This window comes from Scatophagus argus, chromosome 17 (assembly GCF_020382885.2).
Source record: "Scatophagus argus isolate fScaArg1 chromosome 17, fScaArg1.pri, whole genome shotgun sequence".
In the NCBI taxonomy this organism is placed as follows: domain Eukaryota; kingdom Metazoa; phylum Chordata; class Actinopteri; family Scatophagidae; genus Scatophagus; species Scatophagus argus.
The window spans coordinates 11,857,898-11,878,711 of record NC_058509.1 but is presented as its reverse complement, the minus strand read 5'-3'; the positions used below and the strand labels follow the sequence as shown (position 1 = coordinate 11,878,711).

The 20,814-nt window shown below is 41.4% G+C and overlaps 1 protein-coding gene across 4 annotated transcripts in view; it reads right to left on the bottom strand.

Annotated features, from left to right (window-relative positions):
• gabbr2 (gamma-aminobutyric acid (GABA) B receptor, 2) overlaps nt 1-20,814 on the bottom strand; it is a 166,975-nt gene that overhangs the window by 113,228 nt on the left and 32,933 nt on the right. Inside the window, exon 1 of one of the 4 annotated variants that reach the window (XM_046417965.1) lies at nt 9,454-9,552. The exons of the other annotated variants lie outside the window; for them this stretch is intronic. The gene's annotated coding sequence lies outside the window, so the exon portion shown is untranslated. Of the gene's footprint in view, nt 1-9,453; nt 9,553-20,814 lie in introns of those variants that run through there. 4 annotated transcript variants of the gene reach the window in all.

Here is a 20,814-nt window from a genome sequence, read left to right as displayed (position 1 = left end):
TGGGCTGACTGACTGAATGGCAGGTGCTGTGTGTGTGTGTTGTGTTTGTGCTTTCTGACACAGTCCATCTCATCTGGAGAGTTATTTGACCTTGTTAGCCATCAGCTGGCGACTGAATGAGATTTCCCGCTGAACAGCAGCACAGCCCTCCACAGTGCAGATTGAAAAACTGAAAATCGAATGTGGAGGAATGAGACTCCTAACCGGACATGTAGGACTGTATATTGTGATCTGTTGGTAACTTTATTAAGTGCATGGCAGGTGTCATGTCTGCAGGGTTGACACGTTTACATCTTGTGTTTTACTAGTGACTATCAACTGTTTTGATAGTGACAGTGCCCTAAATATTATTACTGCATGACACATGTGAGGTGCTACCAAGTGTAAACACATCCTGACATCAGAAACTGGGTTGCAGACTATCATTTTGAACACAAGTGTTTGGCATTACGGCCAGTGCAATCTTTGTTTTTGTTTTACTTCTTGTTGTTGCTTTTTCAACATGGCCAGAATTGACCATATTTGGACAAGAGGGTGGAGCTAGGCAAGATTTCTTGATTGGATTTGGCAGAAAACTTGAGGACACTCTGTGGTTACAGCTTGTCAATCACAAGCTATCCACAACTAAAACACACCTTACCCCATCTTCCGTTTTAATGTAAATAGGACTATTTACAAAATCATCATCATAACCAGTTTCAATGATTTGAAAATAGTGATTGAGATCGTAAACTCATTGATACGCTGTTTACTGAAGCAGTAAATCAAGTGAGAAGTGGGGTCAGTTTCTGATAAGCTAACATACAATCGGACTTCTTTTTTTTAAACAAATGGAGCCGCCCCCTGCTGGACATTAGAAAGAATGCAGGTTTAAGGCACTTGCGCATATGTTTCAATTTTCAGACCGAGAGACTACATCTACTGTCCACAGTCACAGTCCATATAAAAATGTAATCTATGGCTGCTAGATTTATCTTCCTGAACTGCATCACCTCTCCCCTCCACACTTTGAGTCATCAGACTTCTCTTTGAAGTAAAAGGCCAATTACTGGTTAAAAAATGGAATTACCACCTTCACCTTGAGTTTATGTGTTTTATATGCAGTCAAGCTGCAGTTTATATCCATGTCTGTCCAGACACATATAACATATGCAGTGACTGACAGACAGGTCGTCACAAGGTGCAACGACAGTCACCTGAAGCTCAACATCAGCAAAACTGATGAGCTTGTGCCAGACTACAATGGTTCAAATCCTGCAAAGCTACAAATTCTAAAATGAGGAGGCTTCAAACACATATTTAACCAGGCAGCACACAGGTTTGTGCCAAATTTGAGAAAAATTCCCTAAAGGTGTTCCTGAGATACTGCATTCATGAGAACAGAAAAGACGGACAGACAGACAAATGGACAACCCGAAAACATGATGCTATTGCCAGCACAGAGCTATGAAAATGGTTTTCACCATATACAATCGAAGAGAACAATGTATGCTGTAATGCCAGTCAAAAATAGACTAGATTACGGATATGCCTCAGGTGAAATGAGAGAGAGAAGATGTGATTAGACACAGCAGGGATTCTTGATCCTGGCCACACAGCTGAATAAAACAGCAGGCGATTAAAGAAGATATTCCATTTGCATACTCTTATCACTCATTTCTCTCCAGCTGGCCAAAACAAGGTGGGCTGGTAGGACTGCTACTCTCAATTGGTTACCATGCAACAGAGAAGAAATGTGGGCAACTAAACTTGTCAATGTGAATACAATAGAGCTTGGTGATTTTGCAGGTTTAAGCTGATTTAATACAGAGGGTGACAATGTAGTGTAGGTGGTAAAGAATGGTTGTGTTCCTCACTCCCTCAGGGGGAAATAAAACTGTTTCAAAGCATTTTAAACCCAACAGCAGACAGTCTATGTGTGTGTATATGTGCATGTGTGTGAGTGTGTGTGCAAATGCAATCAATTTTAAGTCACCCTCAGGGACCCTGTGACCAGGCAGTCTGACCAAGTGTTTTCAGATTTCTAAATGTGATTAACCCTGACTTTGGCAAAACCTTCAAGTCTCATCAGTTCTTCATTTAAGAAACTGCAAAACATGTTTGCTATAAGCTTGAAAAGCCCTAAGGATCCAAATCTCAAATAATCAACTAATCATTGTTTTCATTTAAGAATAGTAAACCTTAATATATTCAGCAAATCTGCTGGAACTAAACAGTGTGTGTCATTTTTGCTTAATAAATGATTTCAATAATTTATTGATCATCACAGTAATTGGCAATTATCTTTCTTTCAGCCGTCAAATCAACTGATCAGCTAATCTTGTCAGCTCTAACTGTATTTCTCATTTTCCCTGATGAGTATGGAGTTGCTCAACTGAACTGCAGTAAGCAATTAAAAATCACCTAAATTAGGAACTTTGCCATGGAGAAAGGAAAACAATAAGAGAGAGCAAAGCAGCTTCAAGTAAAGCTAGAAAAGCCACCTCAGTCTTTTTTTCTCTCGTTCTCTGTCCGTCCCCTCATGCTTCAGTCATCCTTGCCTACTTTTGCTAGACACACATGCACATTTATCTGTCATAACTGTTCACAGAGCCTCGACTGGTGTGTTCTCCACACTTTCTGTGGCAGATGAGGGCGGAGGCCGCAGCAGAGCCCCGTGTAGCGATGGTTATATTTAGCCTCTCATTAAGTAGCATCACCACTCAGACATTAATCAATACTTACTCGGCTATAGAGACTCTGTAAAGCTTAATGCCACATAGACAAAGCGGAATAGAGGTGGTGGAATATAATGAGACACAAAGATAAAGAGACATGGAGATAGTGAAGGTGATCGTGGGGGGAAATAAGCAGCTGAATACAGGGGGAGAAAGACAGGGAGTGAAGAGGTATTAGCCTAACATTAAGCGTGTGCTATAATAAAGCCAATTCAACCAGCGTTATAAACCTGCCCTCCATTATAACCCCACAATGGAGTAATTCATGACTGTGAGATTGCTTCAGTGGCTCTCTATGACGTTCAGCACCTGCACAGTGCCCTGCAGATATGCCTACAGTCCATCAATTACAACAAAAAAAAAAAACTCTTGAATATATCCACCCAACACAGACTTTCTACTGAGCATAGGTCAAATGTTTACATCTCCTTTTGTCATTTTTTTTTTCAAGTACACAAGACACTCCTTCTCATCTTCAATTTATCTCTTTCACTCTTACTCTCACATATCTTTATTCAACAGACACTAATGTCTTTTTAAGTATTCCCAAGCAGGAACTGAGAGGCTTTAGGTACAGGCTGTATCTTGAATCCCTATTTTCCCTGAGAAATATGCTCTGAACAAAATGTAAAGGGAGACAAATATAACTGTCTTGAAAAATGCAAAGTTCTGAGGAAAAAGTGGTACAATGAGGAAGGCACAGCAGCACTTAACTCCCAAGTCCAGCAGAAAGAAATACTACAGTACTTAATTTCCCTTTTCCACAGTCTGAAATCTAATTCCTGGCATTTGGAGGCCATTTGGAGCAGATCGATGGGGTTAACGCCCGTAGTAATCTGTTTGACTGCTTTGGGAGTCGGCCAAGGTGTGTGTGTGTGTTTGAGACAGAGAGAGAGGGAGAGTTGATGGGGTGAGGGCTAATGCAGGAAGAACCTGGAGATGGAAACTTCAGGAAAGCATATGTTGAGGATCCATAAGAAGAAAATTTACTACAGAGTGATATCCAGCTGTACACACACGCAGGAATATGACTGGAGACTAGCTTCAGTTGCTAGATTAAAAGATATTTTTACAATATTAAGGCTATAGTTGTTTTTTGTATATTTTTCAAACATGTTCCTCTCCTCCTCAACTTGACATTTTAGTGCAGTGAGTTTCTACCATTATGTTTACCATTTAGAGGATATTAATGATGGGACAGCTGGCCAAGAAGGAGTTTATTTCAAATGCTCCTCAGTACATTGTCTCCATTAACAGTCTTCACTCTGACCTTTACACAAAGCTATTGAGATTCATCCCTTTTGATATATATACTTATGATATATACTTCATGACATTAGTCTATTGTTATTGTGCTACTGATATATCACACCCAATTAGGCTAAATGTGAGGAAGCAGCTGCCCTTCGATGTCAGAATAAAATGCTGTTGTGTTTTTTATCCATTATCTACATTATACGTTTTTAATCAAACTCATGTAAAAAAAGAAAAAAAAAGTCTGAAACCCTTTAAAGGTCAGTGTGCATCAATGCCCATTTTTCTGAAAATACCTTCAAGGCACATTCTGGCAGTAATATGTCACTGTAGAGGATTAAAAAACACCAAATGCAAACTCTTCAGAATTTCACGTACTTTCAGGTACAGTTTTCTGCATGTTTAACAGCTTTTCATCAGAAAGCCTGTAGGACTTAAGCTCTTTTGACTGAATATAATACAATGCAGTGCTATCCAACTATCCATCAACAAGAAGCATTACATTTTTTTTATACCACTTCCTTTTTTGAGGTTTACATGGACACACAAACTTGGCTTATTCCTCACTTACATGTGGGTTTTGAACCCAGACCCAGACCCTCCATCCTAACAGCACTATACATGGAACAGCACTGTAAAGACTGTAAAGACCACTGAGGTATAGTCTTTAGGTGTGCATTTGTACATGCACATGTTTGATACTGTGACAAGAACAAGAGCTGATCAGAGCACCAGGCTGGAGCTAACCATGATGAAATGCCTTGTTAGTGCTGCAACCAGAGGCAGCTGCACCTGTCCCTCGTCTAATGGCAAATTACTGCACCCAAATCAGCAACCTGAGGACCAAGGCGTCACACAGACGGACGTACACAGACAAGTATGTGTGTGTGAGAGAGAGAGAGAGAGAGAGAGAGAGAGAGAGAGAGAGAGAGAGAGAGAGAGAGAGAGAGCAAGAGAGAAATAGGGAGGCGAGAACCTGAACCTGAATCTGATGTCAGAAGCAATCTGCTCTTCACACACTGCGTTTATTCATGACATGGTCAACAGCACAGGTGATTATTGAGAACAAAATCCTCCAAGAATGCCACCACTGAAAAGGTGTCTTCACAGGTTAAGATTGCATGTGCACATGCTGTCGCCTTGTCTACCTGTATTAAGATAATGTTAAGTCATTTACCCAGTGTTGTACACTGTGTACATATTATAGCTATGTGTGAACATGATGTGTGTTTTACCAATCAATAAACAGAATCTTTCATACTTCCTCCCCCAGCTTCATTTGTTTTAGAATTATGTTTAAGTTTAGTCAGTGTTTTACTTGCTTTGCTGGGGATGCACACACTATCTGAATATTTATCTGCTTATCTAGGAAAGCCCAAAACATCTCGACACCACCCCCACACTCCCACACAAAGAAATGTAGAAAAAACTTCAAGTGGAGAAAAAGATTCCTTCTCAAACATGACTCTCAATAATATGCCTTTATGAAATTATGAAACATAACAAAATATAGCAACACTTCCTCGAGCTACAAATGCTTGTCAATGTAAACCTGACTTTACATCTTTGCACTGTCAACAGAAGCTACGGAGCTGTCACTGCTGAAGTCTCCTGTACATCCATCCTGCCCCATCACTGTGTAAGTTCTAAATCATGTCCTAATGCTGTGAGCATCCAGCAGTGCAGCAGATGCATAAAGCAGGTCTCGTCTAACAGCTACATCTGCCTCCTGCATGTAGTCCTCATTGAATTACTTCCTCATCTCCAAGCTCGAAGAGGAAATGTGAGCCAGGCTGAATCCAGTGATTGCTAAAACATATGATTGAAGCTATAAAGCCCTATAGAGTGAGCAGAGTGCAGCCAATAGGTCAGATCTAAAGGAGATTATCTATTTCCCCATGTACAAACCTAACTAATCCTCTAAACTCTGTCATGGCTGTCAATACCAACTACTGTCGGAAGAGGAAGAACGATGGATGAATGGGTGGGTTGGCGGGCAGTGAGCTGTTGAGTATATAAATCAGTCTGCAACAGTTAAAGTACCCCTGCAATCAAAAAATGTGTTTTTTCTTTTCGTTCCTACGGCTGAATGTGTGAGCTAGAATGATGTATGTGCAGAGTCCGACACTATAAGACTATTTTACATTCACTACTAAAAGCGTTTTTTTCTGATCCCTTTTTTCTGAACTAGATTTTAAGAGGCGGGTATATGAGCATGATGTGTGTTACTGAAAACAGTCTGGGAGGCAATCTCGGTCCAATGTTCAGCATACACAGGTGTGATGAAAGTTATATATACACTGAGAATGGACTTTACAAAGAAGAAGGAGACATTGTGTGTCTAGCAGTTAAAGCCCAGTTAAAACCCATGAAATGAAAACTATTTGCATATTTATCTATTCTGGATTTTTTTACAATGGAGAACAAATAGGTGAAATTTTGATGTAGTAATTGTACCTTTCTCATGCAAAAAAACCATATCAGACACACATTAGAGAATTTTTTTATGTATGCCTTAATCCAGGTGTGGAAGGGATCTTTAAGCTTTGCTATTTTAGTGTACAGGCAGTGTAACTGCAGTTTATTAAATTATCCTAACGGTATATCAATAGCAATTTGATAAAGAGGACTCCCTTGAGTTCACTGAGGTCATTCATCTGTCAATTAAGGTCAACTGTTGCTGACTGAACTTCTCGCACAGCAGCGGCAGTCTCATCTCGTCTGATACCATTCCTACACACAGAGACAATAAGATCTTTAAGAAGCTAGAGCTATTTGTTCCCCATCAGTGAGCCCCCTGGCAATTGAGAGGTCCGCTGGGGTGCTATATACCACGAACTATACCTTTACTCTTTCTTTTTCTAAATGGGCAGGAGGACATAACTGACAGGTAATTCGCAGACTTAGGGAAGCAATGTAAAAAGCAATAGCCAGAGCGGCAGGTGAGATACTTGGAAAAAGCAACAAGAGGGAGAAAAAGGGGTGAAAAAGGAGGTGAGGCTGAAGCACGAGTTGTGTATGCAGAGAGCATCAAGGCTCCTTGTGGTAACATTTAGACAGCGGGCCCTGGTGTATACGAGGAGAGTACACATTGATTGAGAGAGAGTGGATGAAGTGAAATTGAGAGCAGGAAGTGATGTGAGGATGGAAGAAGTGAGTTGTGATTTTTTTTTTTTTTTTTTTCAATTTATTCCCTTCACCTTGCATGCCTGCAACACAGGGAAAAAAAGAATCAAGGAACCCTCCTCTTGTCTTGGGAGAAACTGGCCTTAAAAATCCATTGTGACAGACTGTTTGCACTCCATCTCCTCCTGCCCCTCCTCCTCTCTTGTTACTGCACTCAATGTACCCCTTGCTTTCTGGAGAGCTCAGATGGCCACCAGGATAACCATAATGGTGCGTTGGATGCGTCTTCGGTGATGACAAGTCCTGTTCTCTCCTTTTCACTTTCTGTCTTTGCCACACACACATGTACACACAAGTCTCCCCCTGTGCTCATACTTATTCTCACATACACACACATGCACCAGATAAATCATCATCCTTCAGTAAACGTGCGCCAAAACACAATCATAAACAAAAACCTACACGTTAACACGCATGCTGGCTCACTCACGAATATGAGATAAGCTCAAATTGGCCAGTGGTACTAAAATCACAGTGAACACATTGCACCTTTATTAGCAATCTGTGCTGTGCAGGAAGCAGACGCTGTGTTAAGCCTATTACAGGTTGTTGTGCTTTTGACAAGGCCTGACAACAGCTGGAACATGTTTCTCTCACCACTGAGGGACAGACAGACAAACCAAAAGTGTAATCCCACTGAAACGAACCAATCGCTCCCTGATGAGACACCACAGGAAAGAGTAGTGGAGAGGAGAGGAGAGGACAAGACAGGATGGGACAGGAGAGCAGAGGACAGGAGAGAAGAGGAGAGGAGAGGAGAAGACAGGAGAGGAGAGCAGAGGACAGGACAGGACAGGACAGGACAGGACAGGAGAGGAGAGGAGAGGACAGGACAGGACAGGAGAGGAGAGGAGAGGAGAGGAGAGGAGAGGAGAGGACAGGACAGGACAGGACAGGACAGGACAGGAGAGGAGAGGAGAGGAGAGGAGAGGAGAGGAGAGGAGAGGAGAGGAGAGGAGAGGAAAGGTGAGGAGAGGTGACGAGAGGAAAGGACAGGAGAGGAGAGCAGAGGACAGGAGAGGAGAGAAGAGAAGAGGACAGGAAAAGAGAGGAGACGAGAGGACAAGAGAGGAGAGGACTGGACAAGACAGGACAGGAACATTTAAAGTGTTGCACTCACTCAAGTAAAAAAATGTGTAGATTCTTAGTTAGGTCTTAGCTTTGTAATTGGGTAACTGGTTTTCTTGGGAGATTTGCATGGATTGCAGTTATTAGTCACCTGATAGTGGGCCTTTTTAACAGCAGACATCGTTTGCATTATTATTCATGTTATTATTATCATCATTACATTACAAATTTTGTTTAAATTTAATTTGAAATTATGTTTCAAATGTTTCACTATTTCCTGTTTAGAAAGAGAGCTTAATAAAACAGCAGCATCCTGCCAACATCACTTCCAGTCAATACTAAAGCCAAAGGGATACTTAACTGTTGATCGCAACAATGACTTGACAGAAGCTCTGAATAGTTTGGTTGTTTTTAGCTAAACTATCAACATTACTATATGGAGGAAAATGTCACTCTGTTCACGATAATAATTCTCGTCTGAAAAAAGGAAGGTTGTTTTCATACCCGTCTTACAGAAGTTGAACACATATTCCAGTGAAGGTCATGTATTTTTACTTCTCCACAGAGGAGCTCTAACTGGTGTGTGTGCTAAATAGTAAATGCTAAAAACTGGAAAAAGAGTTATACACCCTTTTTCTCTTCTGACAGAGAGGAGGCAGAATAAAAAGATGGAGAGACAGCTCATTATAAAGTTAACTGCTTTGTGGCACCAAGGATGAATGACTGAATGAGTGAATGAATCTGGTTATTGGTACAGTAATAAAGAGTCAGTTTGGTGTTACTGTATGTGTCCAGGGGTATGCTGAGAGAGAGAAACCCCTGCAAGTCTGTTAATAATGCTTTGTAAGTTTTGATTTGGGGAGTTTATGGTTTCTGCTGCTACAAAATGCACCATGGTCGATTTTGACTCAAGGCGTTCCTCATAATTGTTTTTCTTCTGTTATATTTTAAAACCCCAAATGAACTCAAAATGAAAAATGGCTACCCTTCAAGATACTTGTTAGATTATATTTGAGTTTTTCTCAACTGAAGAAGCCTATAAATTGAATAAAGGGGAGCATATAAAATTCCTTATATATTTCCTGTCAGTTAGGTATATAAAATTTTATGGGCAACAACAACTGTGTGAAAGTGTCGCCCCAGTCCATCCCTTCTCAGACCCTCTTCTCCCTCTCTCTTTCTCCATGAAAACTCTTCCAAAAAACAAGTCCTCCTGGCTATCACTTACCTCTGTTTTTTAAGAATTCACATTAGAAGTCTCTGCCTCCACTTTTTATAATCCATCCTGTTTACTTCACATGATGCTGTCTGCACAAGTGGTACCATCAGTCATATCCAGGTGAGGAGATAAGACAGAAAAACATTTTATATTATCAGCGAAACATAAACAAATCAGACCTTGACAGCCAGCATCAGTTGTACAACAGAACAGCGGCTGTGTGTGTGTTTGTGTGTGTGTGTGTGTGTGTGTGTGTGTGTGTGTGTGTGTGTGTGTGTGTGTGTGTGTGTGTGTGTGTGTGTGTGTGTGTGCTTAAAAGATACTGCTCTGTCTCGGGCACCCTCGTTGGAGACAGTTGAGCTAGCTGATATTACTTGTACAGTCAGTTAAGGCCGACATATCATTACAGGAAACATGACAAAATGCTCAAATGTTAGAGTTTTATTTTGTCCTGGTGGCTATTTAAAGGAACCAGCAAAATGCCAGATGAGGTGTTTCCTCCTGTTTCCAGTCTTTATGTTAAGCTACTGGACAAAAAGATATCACTGTCCTCATCTAACTCTCAGCAAGTAAGCGATAAAGTAAATTTCTGTTTATAATCAAGAAAGGCAAAAACTATCCCTGTAATGTGTCCCTGCGTGCATATGCATTCCTATCTTTGTTCCTTTGTGTATTTGTAAAATACTGTAAATTGTATGGTCAACAAAATACTACAGAATTACTGACTGAATCACTTGTTTACTTTCAATATTTTTGGTTGGAATTATCATTATCAGTGAGTGGTCTTTAAAATGAATCATAGTTTAGACTGGGCAATTTAAACCACTTTTTAACAGTACTCCAGCTATTTAACAGTGTACTATAGAGTTGACCCACAATACAAACAAATGGTCAAAATCAAAGCTGAAGAGGCCAAGATATATTGATATTCTATCTTGAATGTAGGTTATGATTCCAAAAAGCTGGGTCCTACAATTCCCATGATGCAACTTGATAGAGTATTCCATCATACCATCTAAGGCACTTTTTTCTGTTAGAAATTTAAAGCCAAGCTAAGATAACTCCGTGGACATCATAAGTGCTGTTGTCAGACTTTACAAAGCTCCTCCAGAGCCACAGAAGGCATTATGCATCTGTTTTCACAAACTGAGTACAAGCCTCCATAACCAGTAATCTGGATCTGATATGTACAGTAAACTGATTCCCTGAAGGCTGAAAAAAGATGATGACGAAGGTTTCAATGCAAACAGGAAAGCAGGAGACACCGCACTCGACCACTTATGCTGTGACTTCACCTGTCAGGCATTTTGATGTCATGTTTTAATTCATTTTGAACATGCAACACTTAACGGGGGTTTATTTTAGATTCCGTTTGACATTGTCTTTTAGAAGGGCACTTTTCCCACAACAATCAACAAGCAAGTCACGTTCGCGCTCGCGTGTTCGGCTGACATTGCCAGTAGCCCTTTCTACTACTTGTTATCTAATAACAGCCATTTAGAGAGTGGGAAAAGGCAGATATTGCCGTTGACATTTAGTCAGGTCTGAAAGGACAAACACTGGCAGATTACTCACCCTTCTACCAATTACAGGGACCATCTATGGCCAACTTTTTTGACAAGGCAGAGAGGAGTGCAGCACCTGTCAATCCACACAAGACAGATGGGAGTCTGGGAAGTGTAGGCATGGTGGACTGTGGAATTTCACACTGGGTGAGTGGGTGCATGGAGGTCTGTGCATGTGTGCGTGTGTGTGTGTGTGTGTGTGTGTACTAAGTAGGGCAGAGTAGAGCACCGTTCAGGCTGCCCCTTCCTGCAGCCTAGGAATTCTGTCCATGCACATCAATCTTGTTACAGCAGAACGCCGCCTCTCAGGAATCCTGGCCAAGTCTCTGTTTGGATTTAGAAGCTCTCTTTCATTTTCTAAACCTCTCTTCCTCTTTCCATACACACTACCTCTGCCTTTGTTTCATCATCATTTTCTCCCTCTCATTCTTTCATTCTTCCTCTGTCTCACAGTTACTCGCACCTCTCTTCCTCTCTGTGTCACCCGCTGCCCTCTCTTTCTCCCCAATCACTTCCCACCTCTCATTCATCCCTTCTCTCTCTCTCTCTCTCTCTCTCTCTCTCTCTCTCTCTGTGACTCCTCTCATCTCCAGGAGGTTTTAAAGTTATTAAGGGTCACGGCTGTAAGCATTGCATCATTAACACATCTTCTCTGGATGTTAACGTTGCAGTTTTCTGCTCAATCCAATTACTGTCTTAGTTAATCACCTAGCTGTATTTTTCAAAGGATGCTTTGAAAGAGTGGACTGCCATAACATGGCGAGCAAATGTGCTTATCAATCATTAACATTAGCTGAAAATTGATTAAATAGTCAGTGACAGGAGAGCACAAAGGATTGCAGAATAGCTGTTGAAGAAAAATGGATAATGACATCCAAGTGGAATGAAAACACACAAGGAAATGTGAACATTTCCAGATGACTACTACAATTTATTTCTGTCAAAATGTACACGTATATTTTACAAATACAAACAAATGATCTGTTGCTTTGTCACATTAATTTTATACTCTTTTGATGTTTTTCAGAGGTGCAATAATTGTGTGCCTGCTTTAGACCAGCAGTGATTCACATCAACTGGGAGGTCCACTGCCACTAGCACACATGCACCAAAACATGCATACACACACACACAAACACACCATGTACCCTGGGATTCATCAACCAGCACATATTCAACCAGGCTGGAGGCCATGCCAACACTGTCCACAAACAATCATCAATCACCAGTAGCTGCAAGCACACACGGACACACAGGCACCATTCAACCAGGTGGTCGACTCTTGTCTCACAATAGCTAATTTCCGGGCCAAATAAGCACTCCAGTTGAAGGCATTGACTCTGAGTGCTTGTCGTTTCTAATGAATCGCTTATTGACTAGCCTGTACTGAGGTGACGGGAAAGACATAGCAAAAAGAGTCTCTCTCTCTCTCACCCTACAGGGTGACGCTAAAGCAAGAATGTGACGGCCCCAGCAATCGGACAATACCTCTCATTTGAGAAGCTGACGTCCAACACTGTGTTGCCATAGCTACCAAGAGAGAGAGAGAGAGAGAGAAAGTAGATGATGGAGAGAGGAGGGAGAGAAGTGGCTTGACTGCAAAGGAAAATTAATTTGTGTACATGGCCATGTCGCAAAGAAAATTGCATTTTTCCCTCAGATGGGGAGAGAGAGGGAAGATGCTGTTAGTCTTGTGATTGTGTGGATAAAAATGTGTGTGTTTGTGTTTGTGTGTGTGTGTGTGTGTCTACAGCCAGCCAGATGCCATCTCAGTGGATTGTGGGCAGAAGTGTTGCAGGATGTCAGGAGGCTCTTCATTACAGTGGCTTTTAAATAAAACAGACTGATAGGCTTAAAATAAGATGCAGCCCATGGAACAGGACACACACTTATGCAAAATAATGAGAGAAATGAAGAGAAAAAAAGTGAATACTATCTGATGAATTCACTGTATGTGTGTGCGTGTCATGTCCCTCGCACACAAACTAGCAGGCAGAGAAGAACATGTAAAAGAGCTCTCTTTGCATGCATCTCTCTGACACACACACAAAGTGAGAGAAAGATTTTTCTCTTTTTGTGGCATGACGAGTAGTCTGAATTCCATGGCTCCCTAAGTAGGTCATGCAGCCTTTTCAGAGTTCCACTCCTCCCCACGCTGCATCAAAAATGCATAAATCCCGGCACATTCTCCCTGCTAGGAGCTTCCCAGGCCAGCTAAAGCACATCTTTAGTGATTCTAATCCCATCAAAGGTGGTTCTGCTGGTATGTAAACACAACATGGGATAAAAATGCCTTCTCTGGCAGTTGCATTCATGACTTTTTTTTTTCTTTTTCTCGGGGGGTGTTCATAAGGTTATAATGCAACAATCCACTTAATGAAAAGGTGCTGGTGTTGATGCTGGTGGTGAGGTGCATGGAAGACACAGCAATATGGTTGGCACAAGTCTGGTTAAAGTAATAACGAGCTGAGCATTTTGTTCCCACCAGATGAAGGCTGGTTGGTGATGCTATCTCCAAAGATACACTCCACTGTAAGATGAGTCAAACTGGGGAGGTACAAAGAGAATGCAGGTGAGATAAGCGCTGGCATGCCTCCAGACAATGGAGGAGCAATGAAGAGACAGTACGTTTGCACAGTGAGGGAATGTTACAACCGATGCACAGAGGCACTGTAGTTAAGAGCCATGGTGTCTTTTCGCTTTTTGCAGACTTAAAATGTAATATATCAATAAATAATTCATTATACTGGATCTAAGAATTAAATCAATGACAATTAAAAGCTACATCACAAAAATAACTTTTCAAAGCTCTCGATCCTTTGCTGTTTTAGTTTATAGGAGAGTCACATTAAAATATGGATGGACATTGTATCTGTGCTCGAGCATATGACAGCTTAAGTTCTCTCTCTCTCTCTCCCCCCGTCCCTCTCGTTCTGGGTATTGAGTTCTTTCATAGATGAATTATTAAGTAGATCACAATAATAGTCTTCCTCTGTTACATCCCAATCTCTGACCACTGAGCCACCCATGGGACGACAAGTGACAGTCATCACCAGTGACTCTTCGCGACTGCATCACCTATCACAGCGCTCCCGCCTGTGTGTGTGTATGTGGGTTCTTTGTGTATCTGAATAATTTAAAAGGGACCCAAGTACCCATTCTAAATTACATGTCAGAAAACCACATAAAGGAAATCTCTGAATGCATGGCTGAATAAGCATTACATAATGTTTATCAATTTACCCAGTCTATTTATAATTCTCTTCAATGCTCAGCATCTCTTCCGCTATGTGAAATGTTAGACTTTTACCCCAAAGTCATTCTAATTTCCTGCAATATAAGTTATTACACAGTGAAACTTATTGATTTTTTTTTTTTTTTTTTTTTTTTTTTTTTTTTTTTTGTGATGCTGGTTGAGATCGAACAGGAGAGGTGACTTATATCTGTTGTTATCAGAGAAAGTTACTTTTTGCCTGGCTTGACCTATTAGATCAAAACTGAGTAAATCAAAGCTCCAGGTAAACACTCACCAGACCAATTTAGGTCTGATTCACGCACTCGAGACAATAAAAGTGCAGACTCCACAACACATGCTGGGCAGCTTGGCCTCTCAAAGATGCATTCCAAAGATGCACTGAACTGCATGACAAAATCTCAAATCTGTCACCGTTTCAGCATAAACAAACACCACCTTCCTGTCAAAGTTAGGATCAAAGTATTGAAAATGTTCTGGTGAAATAGCAAACTTTATTTTGGGAGTTTCCTTTGGGAGTGAATATCTGTCAGGATGTCAAAATTTAATTTTAATGAAGACCACAAATGCAGTCAATAAGAACAGACAGTAAGAGACAAGCCTTAAAGACAACCCTAAATCCAGTATTGAACCCTGCCTCATAAATAAATCAACCAGTGTTAGCCACCTTCAGTTTCTGAACTTATAGATTCTACAGGGCTGTAAACGAGAGAGTCAGAAAAGGTGTGTGTGTGTGTGTGTGTGTGTGTGTGTGTGTGTGTGTGTGTGTGTGTGTGTGTGTGGAGAGAAAACTATATTCTTCCATGCCATGTCACTGATGGACAATCAGCAAACACACACGGTCCCAAACAGCTCGGCACAGTGGCCACTGTGGAGAACGTCACAACACACTGTTATCACAGTCCACCATGAAAATACTCAAATGGATGCTTAATATTAACTATTCACCACTGGTGCTGTAGACCTGCTGTGCAGGTTCATGTCTTCAGGAATCATTAAAGGGAAGTAATAATTTCATACACATCCCTTTTATTAGGGAGAGGATTTCACATAACTCCACTTCAGATATGTTTTAACTTTCAAAACATTGTGAGCATCTCTGTACAAAAGCTTCAGCAGAGACCAAATGCCTGTAGCAGCCCACGACCGCAGGCCTCGACATAAAATCAGAATTTCCTTGTCCCTCATTACTGACTTTTTGCATGCATCAGGACATGCTTTGTGACCACTGCTATAATATTGCTGTCAAAATGTACACAATCTTGAATATTTAATGTTAACATATAAACTGTATTTATACTTCAGCGTGTTTTGACAGGTAACAGGACATACTGCAAACGATTCACACCAGCATCTGAACTGAAAATAGTGTTGTGAATGTGAATCATGAATGAAAGTTTGATATCAGGACTCTTCCTGATTTGTCATCACTATGATTAAAGAGATTTCCCAGATAAGTAGCAAAACATCCTCAAGACTGCACAACAAGTTCTGTTTCCTTTGAGTGGTATCATCCAGATGGCCTGGATGACTAAATTACGTTTGCAGGTGCTGTGGTTTTATCAAAAATATATCATAATGAAACAAAAGGTAACATTCTACTTCCCCAGGCATTGTGGAGCCTCACCCTGAAAAATAGCCAGAGACCAGCTTCACGCCTCTAGAAGCCTGACCACAGTGGAGGCAAATCAAACCTCATTTCCATCTAAGGAGGAAGTCAGAGAGATATAGTCTAATTCAGGGGTTGTTTTGGCCTGCAGGGGGAGGGATAGGAGTCTTCTTCAGTTTGAATCTCCCAAACTTTTACAGCACAGGCAGCTGAGCTTAATGAGTGTTGCTGAGCTCCGGTAAGCATGGGCTACCAGGCAGTCACAGAACATTACACTGTTTCTCCTACTTACCTTTTCTCTTGACTCTACAATGCCCAATGGCTTCTTTTCTTTCCCAGCAAACCAACAGCCTCTCACACGCAACGTGTCATACATAGACTGAAAAGCAACATTGAAGTAACTACACCTCCAGGGCCTGAACACAGTGCTTTGCTGCCTTTTTGTGCTTGTTACCTTTGACTCTGTGTGTTTCATTTTGCGTACACATGTGCATTCGCAATTTGCCACTGTTTACTCAAGTGAGAAAATCCGGAAATCCTCAACAGCAACTGCCCAAGGGTTCTCTTCTTATTGCCCCGACCACAAGTAGGCCATAGCAGTTCATCTCAAACAGGAAAAACTAAAGCAGAACACAAAGCAGAAGAGTACGACCGCGGGCAGTCTGGATTCTTATATCTCCATTTAATCCTCAGAAGACTTCAGAGCTGCTATTTAAAAATGTGTCTAAAGGCCCCAGGCAACTTCAAAGAGCCTAAGTGACAGGCCATACAAATAATGGGTATATAAACCAGATAAATAAGAATAACCCTTATGAGACAAAAAAAAAAAAAGTAAAGGGAAAAATAAAATGGAAAGAAGATGGAGAGCAGCGCTACATAAAAATTTATGTGCTTCCTACCCGCCTGATTGCCCTGGTCTATGTGTGCCTAAACTGTAGCCAGTGTACATGTGTGTGTATGTCTGCCCCCCTCTCCGACAGGCAGTAATGAATAAAATAACAGTAGAAGAAGATGAACTACTTCCTCTGTGAACTCATCAGGCAGACACTGGCATGCACCACTGCCTCCAAGATGGCTGCATCTGTCCCCCCCCGACTCGTGAATACTGTCTGCTACAGCTGGCAGAGGGAAAGCACACTGCAGGTGAGGATATGGTAGAATATGTCATGGAAAAGAAGATGTCCACACAGATTTGCTGCATGGTTGAAATGGAGATGTACTGTTTTTTTTCTTACTGCCCGACAGGCTATAGTATGGAAAATAAATCTGTACTGTTTGGTAAAACAACTTTAGTCCTAAAGAATGATATTTTCTGTAATGTTTTCCTGCGGGAACGGCTCCTTTGATTCAAATGAGGTAAACCTGCAGAGGAGAATAAAGTCCAGCTTACTGATGCGTTTAAATTTAAAATGACATTTAAACGCATATTTAAATGTCTAAAAGCAGCTTGAAAAGTGGACCAAATTAGACAAAACCAAAACAATCAGAGACAATTTTTGTACGCAGTCGTTACAAAGCATCATAAGAAATAACTGCCAGTCAGGTATGATAATAAACACGAACTGCTGTGATGGAGACAGTGCATGTGAGTATGACTCTGGAGGTTCTTCTTTCATGTGTTTGATGTGTCTCCTGGAGGATAGCAATGCCCCAGGGAAGCAGGCCAGGCCAGAAGGCCTTTGATGAAGCACCTCCAGTGGCTGTGATCGGATAAAACTGCTCCCCTCTCATTCACCTGCCCCTGGGGTTGATGCTACGACTCTGATGTAGAGGAATAGTTCTGTTCAATAACACACAGATTCAGTGCTATTGTATCGAAGCTTGAGTTCACTGCAGGTGAATGAACTGTACTCTCTTTTACAGACACAGTCACAGCACAATAACTGAATTTCTTGTTCCATCTTTCCTTCTAATAATAAATCAAATTTACCAAGGGGTGCTATACTAGACAAACATAAAAACTCTTGGACGACATTACAATGACAGTGGAGACTCTTAAAATCTCATATGCGGTCTCCAGAGCCCTGTGTAGTGGAGGTGCATAGCTGATAAACACGCAGGCTGAGAAATTATTTAAAATGCATTCTACGTCAAAAAACACAATATAAGAGTGGGATGGAGGCACAGAAATAAAATTTAAAACATTTGCAGAAAGAAGAATTTAAAGTTCAGGAAAGACAAACAAAGCACCAGGGAGGAAGACACAAATTGCGTAAGGAAGCATGATGGAAAGAAAAGGAGCGGAGAGTGAGAAAACCAGCAAAAAGGGAGGAGACAAAAAAGTTCCATCACTGATGCGATGATGTGGGTGGAAGGCAGCGCGTGGGCAGATTCACGGGAGAGAAGAATGCAGAGGGAACTGGCTCATGACTCTCTCTTTCTCTGACTCTCTTCGCATCAGCTCATCCACGAAGATGCCGAATGAGCATGAGACTCTTCTCATGTCTCCACGTTCCTACACACAGCCACAAACCACTGGTAGATAATGAGAGCTGCAGTCATTAGGGGGAAGCAAGGGGAACTACGCCTGTGTTTATGCGAATCTGCACGTGTGTGTGTGTGTGAGTTGATCACAGAACAAAGAGTCACGTCAATCACCAAGGAGAAAATCCCGACCCTTACTTACAGTCAGTTTCATCATTGGTGGGTGTGATGAGATAAAGCTGGGTGGCAAGTGCACAGATGAGATCGTGCCACATTCTCACGTTAACACACATCCGCTCATTCACTTTCCACACACACACACACCATTTGATGTTTCTGAGTGTCTCCACCGGTCGCCAAGGAAATGGGTTTTTCACTCGCATCCCGCTCAGTCAGCCTGCTGCACGTTCCCATGGCAACAGGAAACCTGTTGGAGGGGTTAACTGCCTCTCACCGGTGTTCGGGAGAAAGGTTTTCATGTGGTGGTGTTTGCAGATTTGAACTGGTTCGCTGCCAAAAACACCTGTGTGTTTGTGCATGTGTTACGTGTGTTTATCTATGTTTGTGCACTGACGTGTCTCTGCTTCCATTCTTATCGGCATGTTTGCTCCTGCGTGTGTGAGAAAGAAGAGGCTGACGAGCGGTAGAGGGAGAAGATGAGTGAGAATGAATGAGCGCAAGATCATGGAATGCCATTGTCTCCATGGCTGCAGCAGAAGTTCAGTATATTTTTAAACGAACCAATTCATCATAAATCTGTGTTGGGAGAGTGTGTGTCACACACTCTCCCACTGTGCTCAACACAAATAAGCAGAAAGGTTTCGAACGTTCAGAGGCATGACTGTCAAAATCAAGCCCACTCCACACACACACGCATTTTCGCACATAAACGTGCACACGTGGATCAATAAACTGTCTTTGAGTGCACGAAAAGGAAACTGAATACCACACAATATAACAGTCTGTGCAGCTGCATTAGTAAGGCAAGGCAGATGGCCGCCCACATTGAGCCGGGGTTTGCTCCGAGGTTTCTGCCTTCTAAAAGGCAGTTTTTCCTCGCCACTGTCGCTCATGGGGGAATGTTGGGTTCGCTGTATTACAAAATTTAATTAAAGAGTATGCTGAGAGAGCTGCTCTAATTGGAAAGTGTCATGAAATAATTTTTACTGTGAATTGGAACTATATAAATAAACTGAATTGAATTGAAATGGTACTTTAGAACAAGGTTTGCAAAGACAGAAATTAACAAAGAAAGACTTGAATGAGTGATATCACAGTGGCACTGGTCAGCCACAGGTCTATAGTCCCAGTCAAATAACCCAATTATTACAAAATTAGGTATAATGGAGGAAAACTGAACATCTTTACTGTTTTGCCTATTAGCACTATAAATAAGCAACAGTAACAAATGGCCTAAAGAACATAACTCACTAATGAAAAAAATATTATTATTCATAATAAAATGATTGCGTATCATGAGTATCAGAGTCCACATCTTATTTGCATTCAAGGCAAAAAGCAGACCTCCCTGTCTAAAGGTAAAGTTTGCAAGTAGACAATAATAATCAATGCAACGAGGTGTGAAATTCAGTATCAGTGATGTATGAAAACATATGAAGGCAACAGCCAATACGAGTTGCATGTTGTTATTGTAAAATAAAAAACAATAATATATGATATGATAATAACTTGGTGAGTATTGAAGGTACTGGCATCTGGGCAGGTAGGCTTTATAACTTAGAAACACTGATGTTTCCAGTTACCGCCAAGGCACCTGAACTGAACTGAACACAGTATAGTTACTTCAACCCATCCATCCATTTTCTATACCGCTTATCCGTCAGGGTCGCGGGGGAGCTGGAGCCTATCCCAGCTGACTACGGGCGAGAGGCGGGGTACACCCTGAACTGGTCGCCAGTCAATCGCAGGGCCAACACACAAAGACAAACAACTGTGACTTCAACCAAGGAAGTTAATTTTAGAAAAATCAAGTTTTTAATTATTCCTATTGTAAGCTGTTTGTCTTGTCCACACAGTGCACCTGTCTCAGTACTCATACGTAAATACTTTCCAAGCCCCAACAACTGCTACACAGTGTGCTGGCCAACAAAACCTGTCAACAAACTGTTCCAGCTTAATCCATTTTGTTAACCAGCCAGACGGGACAGATTATAGCTGTTATAGTTGACTGACATAAATGCTTTTAAACCCCTGATCATTCAAAAAAAAAAACAGTGATTTCTCATAAAGTATCACCATTTCTACCCACAACCTGACACACCGTAGATCTAAAACGTTGACATTTTATCCTATAAAATTATTTAAACTTACAACAATTCCTGCTCTTGAGTGACAGCTGAAGACAATACAAGAGTTATGTAGTTTAAAGCTGTGTAATTCTTACTTTCCATGCCATGCGTCACTTTCAACAGTGTCCCGCCCCATGTCGCAACAATACAATGTGTTATGGAATTTGCGAAGCCTGTGTGGTTGCTCTCCTTTGTTAGGGGCAAAAAGTG